Genomic DNA, 15,625 nt, shown 5'->3' on the forward strand with positions numbered 1-15,625 from the left:
TGTCAGAAGTAAACAGATGTCAGAAAATAAATTACAGCCTTTCATGAATTACATTTGACTTCAGTTTACTCCTTCTATTCATAAATAAACATCAACACTACAACAATCATAGTTTTCAAAAAATGAAATAAGTATAAATGAAGTTATCACAAGTAAACTCAGGAAGGTCTGGTGCATTTATTTTTCTGCTTTTATTTCTAAGTATGTTAGTTTCAGTCCTCCGTAAATATGGGACAGATATTCTAAACACAAAATTTATTTGGGACAGTCACTGTATTTGGTCTTTTTTTTTTTCCCAGCAAAGCTATACTACTTGGAAATGGGTTCTGTGCGACATGTGACAGTCACGCCGGTCAGTGCATTAAGTCAAAAACAGTTGACTTAATGCACTGACTGCAGTAAACAATATATTGTCAATATAATTTCCCAACGTAGATGTCTTCAAATACACCAACCATCCTTAGATGATACTAGACCCGGCTCATCATCATGATGGGACAGAGAGACTCTGTTCCCTGTGTTCAGGTCCAGAATCTGCTTTCTGTTCCGGAGCCCCGCTCACTATCCACCGGCTTCCTGAGCTAACACGGTGCACATTATTTGTGGAGGCATTTGAAGGACCGGATTTATGGTAAATCATCACCAATTTAACCCGGAGTACACATGCTAACCCGAAGTTAGCTAAAGTCAACTATCTTACAGCAAAAGAAAAATGCCACCTACCGATCTTTGTGAAGCTTCAAATGCCGGACAAAGTTGGACGTCGTGGCATCTCCATCCGATATTCTCTTCTTGCATGTTTTACAAGTTGCAGTTCGTTTTTTAGTCGAAAGTTCATAACCTACGTAGCCAAAAGAAATTACTCGCGGAAGCATATTCGAGCGGTTATTTCGTATTTCGTTCCTGAGCTCTGTAGCTTTGCCGCGTTTTTTTAAACGTCCAAATCCTGTTAATTTGATTGGTTGTGCTGCAGCTACGTACACATACATACATAAGGAGAGAGGAAAAACATAGTGACGGTCTGCGCATATTGATACGGAATGAGTGAAATTAATTAATGACGCCACTTTATAAATAATGTGTTTTAAATTTTAAGACTTTGAGTAAAAAATATCAAGTCTTTTCAAGTAAACAGCTTCAAGTCGAGTCAAGTCCCAAGTCAATGGCATGAAAGTCAAAGTCAAGTCCGAGTCTTTGAGCATTTTTTCAAGTCAAGTCTCAAGTCGTGATTTTAACGACTCGAGTCTGACTCGAGTCCAAGTCATGTGACTCGAGTCCCCACCTCTGGTTAAACCTTCCAAAACTAGTCATGCTCATTTTCACACATTCCAACCACAAACTATTTTATTGGAACTGTATGTGGTAAAGGAAAAAAAACATGCAAAGTTATAAGGTGGAATGAAAACTACACATGTTTTTTTTTTAAATAAAGGTCTGAAAAGTTTGGCATGCATTTTATTCAGAAAATAGTATTCAAGGGGACTGTTTACTATACAAACACTGTTTGATGCAGTTGCAGCTGTAAGACCTATATATCTCTGATTTATAGCTTCTATCCACTTTCCCATAAAAAGCAGATTTGCAGAATGCCTGACTATTAACAGTTCTCATGACAAATTCTTCTGCATGTTTGTACGCTTACATTTTTTTTCTGATGTTGATTTAAACAAACTCCACCAGATTTCCTAAACTTGTTTTAAGGATCTACTGCCCTTTAAACTACTTCATAACTTTCTCCCTGACTTGTCACACATCCCCTCTAACACAACCTTTGAGACATTCACAAAAAATAAGTCAATTGGTTGCTCTGGGTTTTATTTAAGAGTGTTAGATTAAGTAGGGCTGAATAAAAATGCATGCCACACTATTAAGATTTTAATCTGAACAGCTTTTTGATTAGTCAAACAAAGTCCCATTAAAATACTTTGAAGTTGTAATGTGACACATTTCCAGGGGATTACGTTTTCAAAAGCTGCATCTGCACCTACCTGTTCATATCACCATGGTAACTGACTCTAAAACATGATTAGCATTATAGGTGGTTTCTGATCAAAAGAGGATGTGAAGCTTTGGGTGAAAACAATTTTTGCTGCAGAGCAACAGATTTGCATACTGTTCCACAGTTTCCCCCCTCCTACTGTTTCCTCTCATTAATTCAAAGGCTGATCAGGGCTGAGATAGTTTACCACCCTGTTAGGAGCTCGCCGTAAGCCAAACTGTTTGACTAACTGCTGCTGACCTAATGTTTATTTTCCTCTGACAAAACAGAAGTCTTGTTTCCCAGGAAAAGTTTTATTTGAAATTGCTTTGAGCATGGATTTTCTTTTAAATAAAATGAAATTGACCAATGAGGCTCCGATCACTCTTGTAAAACAGCTCACCGCTCTGAGATCTATGAAGGATCCCCAGCAGTTCTGCTCAGTGGGAAATTATGCTCTGCTGTTCAGAGGAAAGCCATAAAACACTTCTGATTATTGAGAGGCCAAATGAATTGTGCACACCCCCACCGTTCTCAGCATCATCGGAGTGTTGGTGGCGATAAATAACTTATTGATTTGATTGAGCTGAAACATGAGAGTCTGCACAAGCCCCCAGCCATATGGATGTAATCGAAGCAGCAGACCACATTTGTCTTGATTATGGTCCATTTGGTCCAATAAGGAACAGGTAGCTGCAGTGCTGTTTGTCTCAGTCTCAGCAGGGGAACATGGAACTTACTTTTCCCTTTTGGCCCATCTACCATATTTACCAGCCAAAACTGGTAATTTGGCGATTAAATGTAGTGTTAAAATATCATCGGCTCAGTTTGTTTCAGCTCTGCACTTCTAGTTTTTATTTTGCTTGTTAGCATGGTTCCTCTTCTGGATATCTTACAGTGATGAGCATGTTATTCCAATCTGTGGTGACGAAAAAGGAGCCAAGCTGAAAGATGACGCTCGGGATTCAGTAGTCCATCTATGGTTCAACCCTCACCATTGTCTTTAGAAAAAAATCACAAGTGAAACGAGATTCTGGACAGAAGTGGCTGAAATGAGCTTCCTCTGCAGGGTGGCTGGGCTCTGCCTTGAAGATAAGGAGCTGCATCCTATGAGAGAGCCTCATCTGAGGTGATTAATTGTAATCAGAATGGCTCCTGGATGCCTACTGGAGGTTCTCCAAGCATGCTCCATTGGGAATTGCACCAGGAACAAACCCGGAACTCACTGCAAGAATTATGTGTATGTTCTGGCCAGAGGCCACATTGGATGCGAGGTGCTGCTGCAGAAGAGAGGGATGTTTGAGTTGAATGGCCTGGGATTTCCCAGGAGATGGAGAGTGTGGTCTGAGGTTTGCTTCTTTGTTAAAAGAAAAAGTTACAAGAGACAACATACAGTAGGTGTTGGTTTGGGGAGTATTGAACTAAACCAGAGAGGCAAATGATAAGAGAATGAAAGCAGTTACCTGAAGCCTAATCTACACGTCATCAAATATCTAGGAAAACAAATAAATATGTATGTGTTTTGACCTTTCATCCACAGTAAAACTCAGTAAAAACTATTATTTGTAAAAACTTCCACCAAAGAGGAGATTTTAGAAAACTATTTGTGTTTATGTGTGTATATGGGATAACAGAGATTTGGAGTCCCATGCATTAATCTGTGACAAGTAATATGCTGATATATTCACATACCTGCTTTAACATGATTCCCAATCGACATTGTCTTGTGTTTTAATAACTTTATATTCTAATACGCTATTTAAAAGTAGTTCAGTCTATATATCTGTCTATACAAAATGACTTTCCTGCTGCCATGTTTAATTCCTAACAAGCAGTCAGATCGGTTGACGTAGCTTTCAGCTTTGCTCTACACTGCACCCAATGCCTTCAGCATGTTTAAAACCATCCTCAGGTTTAGATTGGTGTGTAGATGAAATCTTATTTGAAACCGATCCTGTGTGTAAAATGTAATCATTTTTAAACAATGTGGCAGAGATATTTGTTTTTATAAAAATCCGGCTGAGTGTGTGCAATGCCTAAGATGGCTCATCTGATCAGAATTCCTTCTGGAGGCCTCTGGTTGGATGTTATCTGATCATATCCCACTGGAAGGGTATCTCTCTAGGGCAGGAAATCACCTGCCCCGTGTAGAAGAGTGATGCTTGGGTTACTGTCCTGAAGCTGTTATGATGTCACCTCAACTAGAAAGAAGGAAATAGATGGATGGATGATGGACCAAAGGACATTTAAACATTTTTATGAGATGAATTACAAATTAAATTGTCTTATTTTCTGATCTCCTAATGTGAACCATGATTTTCACCTACTCATCACCCAATTGAATCCAACATCAACAGATGTGCAGTATATGAACATCTGGTTTAACATGCAATATGTAGGACAAACATTCTTCTTATTAAAATTAATCACATTGTTCTCACTTTATTTAAATACACATGTTAATCTGCTTACACTTTCTACACATTAGGTTTAATGTTTAATGAGGATTATGGTTTGAATCTTATGATTCAAATGTTTGTGTGAAATTGTGTTTAATTTCACATAAACCCTTAAGAAGCTGACATCCATGGAAACTATTCCTCAGGTCTTTAATTCTGCATTTATACATCAGAGTGAGATGGTCTCGGTTAATAAAGCTCAGCTCCTTGTGGATGTTGAATGCATGAGCTGGGGAACAGAGGGAAGCCTCAATGCTTCTATTGCCCATGCTGGAAGTTACTGTTGTGAATCTGCCAATTACAGCACGCCCATGCACATGTTGCACTAACGATTAACCTCATAAAAAGGGCTATAAGTGCGTTTAGAGCTGCTGATTTTACTGTGAGAGAAGGTTCAGGGTGCAGCAGTCTGAGGAGATTAAAAAAATAATCCTTCCAACAAAGCCTGGTTTTAGAAAACAAAGGATAGTAAAGCCTCAATGAGTAAACAGTTACAACATAAATATCTTTATGTTGTATTCGTCCTCAGGCCTTTGGACATGTGTGCCAAATGTGGTCACCTGCATAAAAAAATAGCATTTACATGATTGAAAAAGACTTGTTCCTCAAGGCGTTTGTTGTTCTACGATCCCTACTGGACTTTTCTCTATTAGTGCCGCCATAACACATTGAATTGGAAGTGAGCTTTGCCAAGGGCACTGATAGAAGCCCATAGAGCCTGGATTTGGGACTGGATTCTTCTCTGCTCTGTTAATTCCAACAAAAAGCTGGAACGCTGATCTATCTGACCACAGTCTGCTTTCCACTGTGTGATGGTTTGTCCCAGATCCCTCTGAGAACAGAGAAGTGGACTCCACTTCTGAACAGGGTTAACATAAGGCTTGTTTTTTTGGGGGTTTTTTCACAGTGAAGTTTGATACGGCATCTGTGTAATTCTGCAATGTCGAGCTTGACTAAATTTCCTGAAGTAATCTCTCAATGCGGTTCTGTCAGCTATCGAGGAACAAAGGTTTTTGATGCAGGACCATCTGGGACATTTGAGATGACGCACGTTCAGCTAAGAGCTGTTCTCAAAAAATACCCCAGTGTCCCTGAAAAGTTTTAAGACATTTTTGAACTGTAGGAGGAATATGCACATTCATATTAATATTTCTTAAGGGACTTTCTAAAAAAGAAAAGAAAGATGATAGCAACAACTTTACTCTGATTATACTGTCTGAAAATTAGCAGCAAAGTTCAATGCTCACCTAGTAGTCTATGTAGGCATAGCAATACTTTTGTAAATCACAAAGTAGGCCTGAACTACTTCTTCAATAGAAATACACAAAATTTGTAGTAAGGTCTCTGCATCAGAAATGTATGCTTTTGTCAGTATTCTGTAAAAATCTAAAGGTTTAAGTATGTACTCTGCATATTTTTAGCTTTTTCTGTTTTGGTTTTTGCATATGCTAAATCCAACATGCTGTAAACCAAAACTGCCACCTATGTGTCATCAATTATTGTCTTTGTTTCGCCTCTTTGGGTCCGACGGCCATCAACTTCAGCTGACTTGTTGTAGTGCACAGGAAAGAAAAAGAAACCAGCCAGCGCATTAGGATTTGAAGAAGGGGCAGTGGAGAAAGTTGAGAGGCAAACACAAGACTTAACGCTCCCTTGAGGCAACCGACATAATTCAAACAGAAAGCTGCTGCTGGCCTTCTGCTACAACTCAATAATCAATCTGAGGCCTTTACAGCGGTAGGAATGGATCCATAACGCATCCACATGAACTCATCTGTGTCTCTGTAAACACATTACAGGTCAGTCTTAAAAGGGCTGAAAACTCAGGAGATAAATTTGAGCCACGATGTGGAAAATATTGGTTGGAGTCAGAGGGTCGCTCAGCTGAATGCCCCGCTACAGAGGAATGACTGAAATCTTTCAACAACAGGAAGTGATGAGAAATAAAGGGAAGAGATGTTTGATATAAAAAGATGAGTGGGATGAAAATGGCTGTAGACAAGATAATTAGGTTAAGCACAATAAAGACGGATGATGAGGATGAGTGGGATAATAGAGTGCCTCATTGAGGCATGAGGAGCATTATGGTTATTAAACAGCTTCAAGATGAGAAATAGCAGGAAAGAATATGATCAGAAGAGGTAAAAATGGTGATGAAGAGGTTAAGTGGGATTAATAGTTATACGATTGATCATAAAAATGGATGAATGCCATTTGATGAGGGTCAGTAAACATAAATGAGGGCCCAAATGAATATTGAAAACTGTCTCTAAAAAGGGATGAAGAGAACGACTGGGATGAACAGGAAACATGAAGAGGAATAAGGATGATTAGTGTGATTAAAATACATCTGAATCAGAGAGACGAGAAAAACAAATGTGAGGAATAGGGATGAAGAGAAGGAAGCAAAAACCGATATTAAGGTTTGGGATAAATGTGGTTAAGAACACTAAGGGGATCAAAACAAGATTGTAGGAGGATGAGTGTGATTAGGAGGAATGAGGAGAGAAGAGGGGTGATAAGAATGATAAAGATTGATTTATATTGGCATGAAAGGGGATTGCAAGGAGTGATGAGGAGGATGTAATGGATAAAACATTGTGTTATACAGAGAAATATTTATATACGTATGACGATAAGGATCTGTGAAGAGGAATGAAATGGAAAACAGGGTTGTATTGAAGAATCAGGGGGAATAATCTGACACAACAGATAATGGATTGTAAATATGAAAAATTGTTATGAACGGCACTAAAAACTGTCTATAAAGGGTAATCAGGAGGAGCCATAAGAAAAAGTGTTACATGTGCTTATTTCATTAATTTACAGCTTAATAAAATGAACATGTCACATGTTGATATGAATAAAAGTTTTGAATGAAAAGGAGTAGTTAGAAGGACTGCCACTTAGATGTGATTGTACCAAAAGTAAGTAGTTCTGTTGTTAGCATGTTGAGTTGTTAGAGGCGTGAGCTGCAACCTCTGCATAGCAGCTCATTTTATCTCACAGGACCACAACTTCTTTAAGCATCATTATATTATGTTAGAAACATGGTGGCAATTCAGAATTGAAAATAGTTAACTGCTTAAACCAGAGTTTCATAAATGGTGTACGTGTAAACTTAATTATAAAAAGTTGATGTTTTGTAGATTTAGAGTGTTATTCTATATGCAGTGTGTTTCTCCTTTCAGGCAGCAGAGACACGAGAGAACAGCAGGTTGGACCAAGCATTCTTGGGCTCATCATGTGGAAAAACCTGCCATACTCAGAGGATTTTCACTTTCCTGGCATCCTCCCAGAGGGAGCAGTGCTTCAGTCAGCTCCGCCTCAGTAAACCCCTCATCAGGGAGCTGACTAATGCTCTACCAAGAAAAGATCTGATGTTATAGAATAGCATGTATAAGATTTTGTGGGACTTGTCATTTTGTTTGGCAAAACAAAAAAGAAATCTTCTGCTTTTTGACAAAGATTTTAATAATAAATCCATTTTGTGTAAAAACCAGGCTAGCAGTAAAGCAAGGTGGTGGGAGAAACATTCTGTGGGTTATTTATAGTCTCTGTCTGCAAAGAAAATGCTGATTCTTTTCTTAATGTACAGACTGCCTAGCAGCTCCTTTTGTGCTCTTGTCAGGCAGCAGAAAGACAAATATAAGTGAGCTGAATTCAACCGGCTGGACTCCGGTTGGTTCCATGAAAAAACTTCAGCCAACTACCTCGTCAACCCCTTCTGACATTTGAGCTGAATTGGACATTAGAATAACATGCTGAAGGATTTAGTATTTAAAGTCATAAAAAAGAGAAACAAAGAAAAGTGTAGGTGTAGGTCCAAAGAAAAAAAAAAGAAAACAACAAATCACAGTGAAAGGTGAGTCTGAAAGCCTTCGGATTCTTGGCAGGTCCCCAACACACACCAACTGCTGTGAAATGTCACAGTATGCTAATGATTCATTATTATAACTGGCTGCTCTCAATGCAATGTTCACTCTGAAACCATGAGGAGCATTTTTTTTCCATGCTTGGGACTTTAAATTTAAATCCTTTTATACTTTAACTCATCAGTGTGAAGTAAATGTTTATTACGCAAAGAGAAGGCTGTGCAAAGAGGAGACTATCAGCATTTAGATTGCTTTCATCAGGGAGATCTGATTTCCACTGGGGATAAAATCTCTTGGGAAAATTAATTCAGTAAAAGAAAGAGGGCAGGACTGATGTTTTACCCAGGAGCTACAGGTACACATGCTTCAACTGAATCTATATAAATGGATCAATGAATTTTATGTTCCTTGATTAAATTGTTTTATAAAATGCCTTGAAATAATATTTGCTGGGAATTGGCACAACAGAAATAAACAGTTATTAATGACATGGGTTGTAAACGTAAAAGAGAAACACTAGTGCTAATTTATTAAATGCACAAAGAAAATATTTAATGAAAAACAAATCTACAAATAAATAAAATGGATTCTTAATAGTAAATAAATAAAATAGACATTCAAAAGTAAATAAATAAAAAAACGAAAAGGAACTAAAAGTAGACAAAATATATTCATCACTGAAACATTCTGAGACATATGTAGAAAATAACACTTAAAATAATGGATAAATAAGATTATAAATAAATAAGAAAATAAATAAATAATATTACCCAAACGGAAGAAGAAATAAGTGAATAATAATGAAATCAATATCATAATTTCCAATATGTCCGTGATTGCTATTCTTTTCAACAAGAACAACTGTTAAAAAAAAAACAAATGCAAAATTTTCCCGTAAAAAAGAATCTTTCATTAAATCTACAACGTACAATCTGCATCACTTTTAACTTAATGTGCCTATTGATCCTGAGCAAATACTGGCACCCTGTGGTGATTTGCAGGCATTGCACTGAGCTGAGTAGTATTAATCTAATCTGGTTTCAGCTCCCCTTACGCTTCGTCCTGTTCCTATTACACCTGTGTCAAACAATACATCACCATTTTTTTCGTTATTTGATGTGGCTTGACCAGAATTAAGGGAACAGTTGCAGGTGCTGCTTCAGAAAACAAGCTAAATTTCTGTGTCCAACTTCTAAATATGGTGAGATTTACCTCAGAAAGAAGACAAGAGAAACAGTTTTCACTGCATGCTTTCTGCAGCTGGATGCTGCTGCACCAATCAGATTCATGAGACAAACCAACTACACAGTGGAAAAACCTGTCAGAGTATAAACTGACGTGTGCAAATGACTGAAGAAGCAAATAATCATTGTGTTGCAACTGTTCAGTCAAAGTCCAGGTGTCAACCTGATTGAGATGCTGGAGAGGATTCATCACAGAATTGATGCCTGCAAACATTACAGAACTGTATCCCCCAGCCTACCTTTGCCTGACTCCCTGTTCAGTTTTTGCAGAGCTGAAAGGTTCACAAACATCTGCTTCAACCTGATTTTCATGTTGTGCTAAGTTTGTAGAAAGGAATGTTTTCAGCTCATTCAGCTCTACAAACCAACAGATCAAGAGACGATCCTTCAGCCCAGTTTAGTCTGAGCTGACCTGAGGCAAACATAACCCACCAGGTTTTAGGCGTAAAATTGGAGCTTTAACTTTATCGAAATCTGGTTACTCTTGGTTTTTTTAAATTTTTGTTTTTTCCTTTTGACTTCAACTTATTCGTGCATATTTTCAGCTAAAAAGGAACACCCACTTGGAGGTATAAGATAGCTCAGGTGTGAGGAAGACAGGCTCATTCAAAAAAAGACAAAGAACGATAGGAACAGCTGGGACTGTCAACATGTCCGGGACAAAATTTGCCGGTAAGAGAAGACTCTGAGGAATTTCATTTATTTGCCTTTGGTTTAGGGTCGGGCTGACATTCTTAACTCAGAATGTGTTTTCTGGTTTCTGTTCAAATGCATCCATCTCAGCAGTACTTTCAGTATGTCAGCTTGAAAAAAGTTGTGATTTTGATTGAAATTAATTGTGCTGGTTTAATGGTAAATCTAAAAATATATTAATTGTTCATGTTTTAACTTTTTACCAACACTATGCTCTGCAGACATACCTGAAGATCATGTGGTGAACTATTTCTTGACCCAAAAGAAATATTGCTGTCTGATTTATCTTTTGGAAGTTGATAAATTTAGCAGTTGTTTGAGATTTAAAGTTCATCTAAAAAAAATGGTTTGAATTGAAACTCCAAATAGTTTTTTTGGTTTTTGCTAAAAGAGCATAACTCACTTTTTTAGAGAAATAAGTATGTTTTATCCAGACTATTGTTACTAATTGTTAAGCACAAGGAAAAAAAGGAGATTATTAATTATTAAGCTAATTAAAAAGGAAAAAAAAACACAAAAAAACAGGAGTACACCTCAAAATTTTAGCAGAAAAACTGAAAGGAAAGTGAAGCCTTTTTTTGCCAAATGTACAGATTTAGAGTCTATTTTTAGACATTCTTTCTGTTTAAAAACAACAAACAAAAAAAACATCACAAGCTAAGCATGACACAGCATTTTTGTGGCAGTGACTCAGAGATCTGTAAGTTGAAGATCCAGCTCATAGATAGAAAAACAAACAAGGTTTACTCAAAACAAAAAAGGTTGTTATAAAATTAGCTAAACTGAAGGAATAACGAGAAAAACAAACCTCATGAATCACATTTAAAATATACCTTATTTTAAATCCAGCCTTTAAAGACCCAGAATTATGATTCATTTTTGCTTTGATGCACCTAAGTTGTTACTAATCAACCTACCTGACAATATGAAAAAGGCTAGAAAACCTACAAAGAAAAACATAATACCTGGATATAAATAGGAATAATAGATAAAAAAAAAAGGTAGTCACTGATAAAAAGTTAATTGTTTTAACCTGCAAAATAGTGTCTTCCCAAGAGAGAGCAGAAACTGAAAATTTCTTCAAGAGTCAATGGTAAACTGGCAAAAATGATCTTGTGGGCCGATGAGACAATAAACTTATTCTTTGCTATTGGCAGTACTTGAAGATGGTTACTGTCGTCAAGGCTGGCAAAACCATAAATTAGGTTTAGATTGCACATGGACCAGGTTGGTTTGGATACATTTTATCCACTTGATAAATGAATGTAGCATTTGTAACAGCATCTAAATAAAACATGTTACTTCTGGTGGTACATTGGCAGAGTATTATCACATTGAAGATCAGTTTTCTTCTGGTGTGTGCACAGTGCAGCCAACAGTGCAGCACTGTTATGATGAATGGTGTATTTCTATCCAACAGGGTTCACAAGCGGAATAGACCCAAGGGAGAGGAGAATTATTCTAGTCGGGAAGACTGGAGTTGGGAAGAGTGCCACAGGAAACACCATCCTTGGGAGGGAGGCTTTTGAGTCAGACCTGTCTCCATCTTCCCTGACGGCAGAATGCCACAAAGCCAGGGGGGTCGTTAACGGTTGCAATGTGGCCGTTATTGACACTCCAGGATTGTTTGACACAAACTTTACTCAAGAGGACGTGTTGAAGAAAATCAAGATGTGCATCTCTCTGTGCGCTCCGGGTCCTCACGCCTTCCTGGTGGTTCTTGAGTTGGGCAGGTTCACGCAGGAGGAGAAGGATACCGTCAAGATGATCCAGGACACCTTTGGAGAAGATGCTCAGAGGTACACAATGGTGCTGTTTACTCATGGAGACCAGCTGAAGAATCAGACCATTGAAAACTTTATTTCAGAGAGCTTAGACCTGCGAGCCCTGATTGACAAGTGCCAGAGCAGATACCACGTCTTCAACAATGAGATCAAAGATCCATAGCAGACCTACTTGCTTTTAGACAAGATTGAAGAGATGGTTGCGGCCAAATGCAATGTTCGAAAAAGCAGAGGCCGCCATATTGAGCGAATACTGAAGGAAACAGAAGAACAGCAGAAGAGGGAGCTGGACCAGCTCAGAGCCAAATACAGTGAAACCGTTTACTGCAGAAGGAGACCAAGGTGATCATGCACTACCACCAGGAGGCACGCAGACGAGCTGAGAAGTCAAATGAATTCCTCACCTCACCAACAATCGCTGTGGCCACGACCTGCGGTGCCGCCATTGGAGGTGTGCTGGGTGTGTGTGGCGGACCAATCGGAGTGGCAGTCGGGATCGCTGCTGGAGCTGCAGTCGGAGCTGCTGTTGGAGCTTTGACAATATCAGTTAGCAAAAACTGTCACATTCAATAACACAAGAGGGGTCAATTCAGCTCTCAGTCTGTCTCTGATTAATGTAGAAATACGTAGAGCTTTCAACAGCTTCTTTTCTGTCAACTTGATTTTGCATAGATTAAATCAGTAAACAAACATGCTTGATAGGATAAAAATAGATTTGTCTAATTAAATGCTACCTTTCTGTTTATTCCTGAAAGGAAATGCTATATATGAGTATGAATCTTTTTTTAATTGTCTGGAAGACTGTTGAACTACAACTATGTACTGCAGCTGTGTGTAATCCTGTTCCATATATTGAGAATTCTCTAAATATTAAGGGATCCAAATCTGGGGATCTTGGGAAACTGTACATTGTCTCTGAAATCAAGTCACAAACATTAGTCCAGTGATGAATAGATTGGCAAGGGAGCACATCATTGTTTTATTGTGTACATCTATTTAATATGAAAGATTGTGATTTTGTGTCATGTTGGTGTCCAGTTTTCTAACCCACATGCAGAAACACTCCAGAGACAGGAAATACAATAGTGTGATTTATTTACAGTGAATTCAAACAAAAGGAATTAGGATCCCGGTTCGTCTGGCTGATCTCAGGGCAACTACGGGAGGACAGAGATGATTAGTCAGGACCCAGGGAATTTGCCGTTTGGTGGAGGTTGAGGATATACCTGTTCGGGGGGAAGTATTGGACCGGGAGAGGACCTTGAGGGTCTAGAGGCTGGTCAGCGGGTTGAGAGTCGAAATCAGAGGCGGCGGCAGAGGACGGACAGGTAAGGCTCAAGGCGGTGAGGGTTCCGTCTCGAGGGCGACTGATGACCTGATAGCTCCAGACCAGGGTAGCTGGGAACACAGAGACAAGAAGGGTCAGAATCTGGGGAACAAATCCTGGTAGAAGTAGCTCAAGGTAAGCCGGTACCGTTACAGGCTAACACTCTGGCAGAGAAGTGTCAGCATCCTCCTCCATTTATATGCCTCCAAATGAGTAGATGGAGGACAGGTGTGCAGACGCCGACTCACGCCCTCAGAAGGTCTCAGGCTCCCTCTAGTGGAGAAAAGCTGACAAACCTCAAGATCCCGACATTTTGTTTCCACTTTTCCCTTTGATTTTAAAAACTGTAACATTCTGACATCTTACAAATTAGAAATAAAGACAAAAATGACATGAAAATAAAAGTCTTTCTATTTTAAATATAACAAAACTGTATAGCTTTCGTATTGATTTATTTCACATTAATGATGTTTGATTCATGGTCTCAGCACACTAGCTTCTGAATTTGAGGTTTCGTGGGTGGTATTTATTCTGATATACTGACTTTGACTTTTTTTTGTTTTACTTTTTTATGTCAGTTTGGCTTTCTGTTTTATTGTTTTCCATAAATAAAATCAATTTTTCACCATGTTGATCCTGGTTTTCAGTTTCTTTTTAATCTTATGTATATATTGTATGGAAGCCCGTTTCCGCCACTCTGTAAAAAAAAAAAAAAAAAAAAAAAAATCTCATTATAATGAGATACTATCTCATTATTTTGAGATACTACCTCATTATTTTGAGATACTATCTCATTATAATGAGATAACTTGAGTTGGCCCTATAGCTTGAGATATGCTCAACTTGATAGAAAGAAATGGATATTGATAATATCATTGAGCGATACTTCAGAAGTGGTTTTACTAATCTTGAAATCTTGCGAGTTTTGGAAGAAACCCATAATGTTAAATTAAGTCTCCGGACGCTGGAGAGAAGACTGCAAAAGAAGCGTCTCTGGCGTAGAAAAAATAAGACAGATGTTGCAGAAGTGGCCTCTTTTATTGAGCAACAACTACATGGATCTGGGAGACAGCACGGCTACAGGTGGATGCACCAGAAATGTTGGATGGCTGGCATAGTCACAGACAGGGAAACAGTACGTCTTTTGATGCGCCTGTTGGATCCCAACGGGGTTGACCTGCGTGCACAAAATCGCTTGAGACGACGCTTATATGTCAGTCGGGGACCAAACTATGTCTGGCACATCGATGGGTACGACAAATTAAAGCCTTATGGGATATGTATTAATGGATGCATAGATGGCTTTTCGAGGAAAATGATCTGGCTAGAAGCTAATAAGACTAATAGTGACCCTCACATTATTGCTGGCTATTTCATTGATGCTGTGATGGAGTATAATGGATTTCCACAAAAGATACGAATGGATCAGAGCATTCTTCTTTACAGTTGTTTCAGATTGCTCTTCTTTTTCCATACCACAGCCATCTTCATGAGCAGTTTTTCTTTTACCCAGCTTTGATTTAAGGCGCTCAAACAGTTTTGATTTGCGACTGCTTGGGGGGCCATTTTCCTTCCTTTTACAGTATCCTGATAGGGCTATGCGGTCTCCATATGATGGCAAATAATTCTTTAGCTCTTCATCTGTCATGAGCTGGATGACGTTGGTATCAATCTAAACAAGGACAATAAAAAATAATTTCTTTAAAACTACAAAAATGGAACTAGAATTGCATGCAAATTATTTGAATTAAATTAGATAACATTGCTAGACACATGCTTTAAAAAAAACTGTAGTTTTTGAAATACTGATTTAGTACCTTCTCTCTCAGCATGGTCTCGATAGTTTCCTCTGGAATATTCCTTTGGCTCAGGAAATCACTCAGGTCATCCATTCTGTGATCATACACTGGAAGAGAAGATACACAAGACCATCATCATATGTTTCCAATAAAATGTAAAGCAAGTCATACTACAAATTATAATTTTACCTAAAAAACTAATCATAATATAGTCATTCATAATGCCATCCCTCCATCCATCCATTTTCTACCACCCTTGTCCCTAATGGGGTCGGGAGGTGCTGGTGCCTATCTCCAGCTAAAGTTCCGGGCGAGAGGCGGGGTCACCCTGGACAGGTTGCCAGTCTGTCGCAGGGCAACACAGAGACAGACAGGACAAACAACTATGCACACACACACTCACACCTAAGGAGAATTTAGAGAGACCAATTAACCTGACAGTCATGTTTTAGGACTGTGGGAGGAA

The 15,625-nt window shown here is 38.5% G+C and overlaps 1 pseudogene; it reads left to right on the plus strand.

Moving 5' to 3' along the window:
* The first annotated feature begins 9,935 nt into the window (after positions 1-9,935).
* Positions 9,936-12,998, plus strand: LOC116708539 (GTPase IMAP family member 9-like; annotated as a pseudogene).
* Positions 12,999-15,625: the final 2,627 nt, after the last annotated feature.

The sequence above is a fragment of the Xiphophorus hellerii genome, chromosome 19, assembly GCF_003331165.1.
Source record: "Xiphophorus hellerii strain 12219 chromosome 19, Xiphophorus_hellerii-4.1, whole genome shotgun sequence".
NCBI lineage: Eukaryota > Metazoa > Chordata > Actinopteri > Cyprinodontiformes > Poeciliidae > Xiphophorus > Xiphophorus hellerii.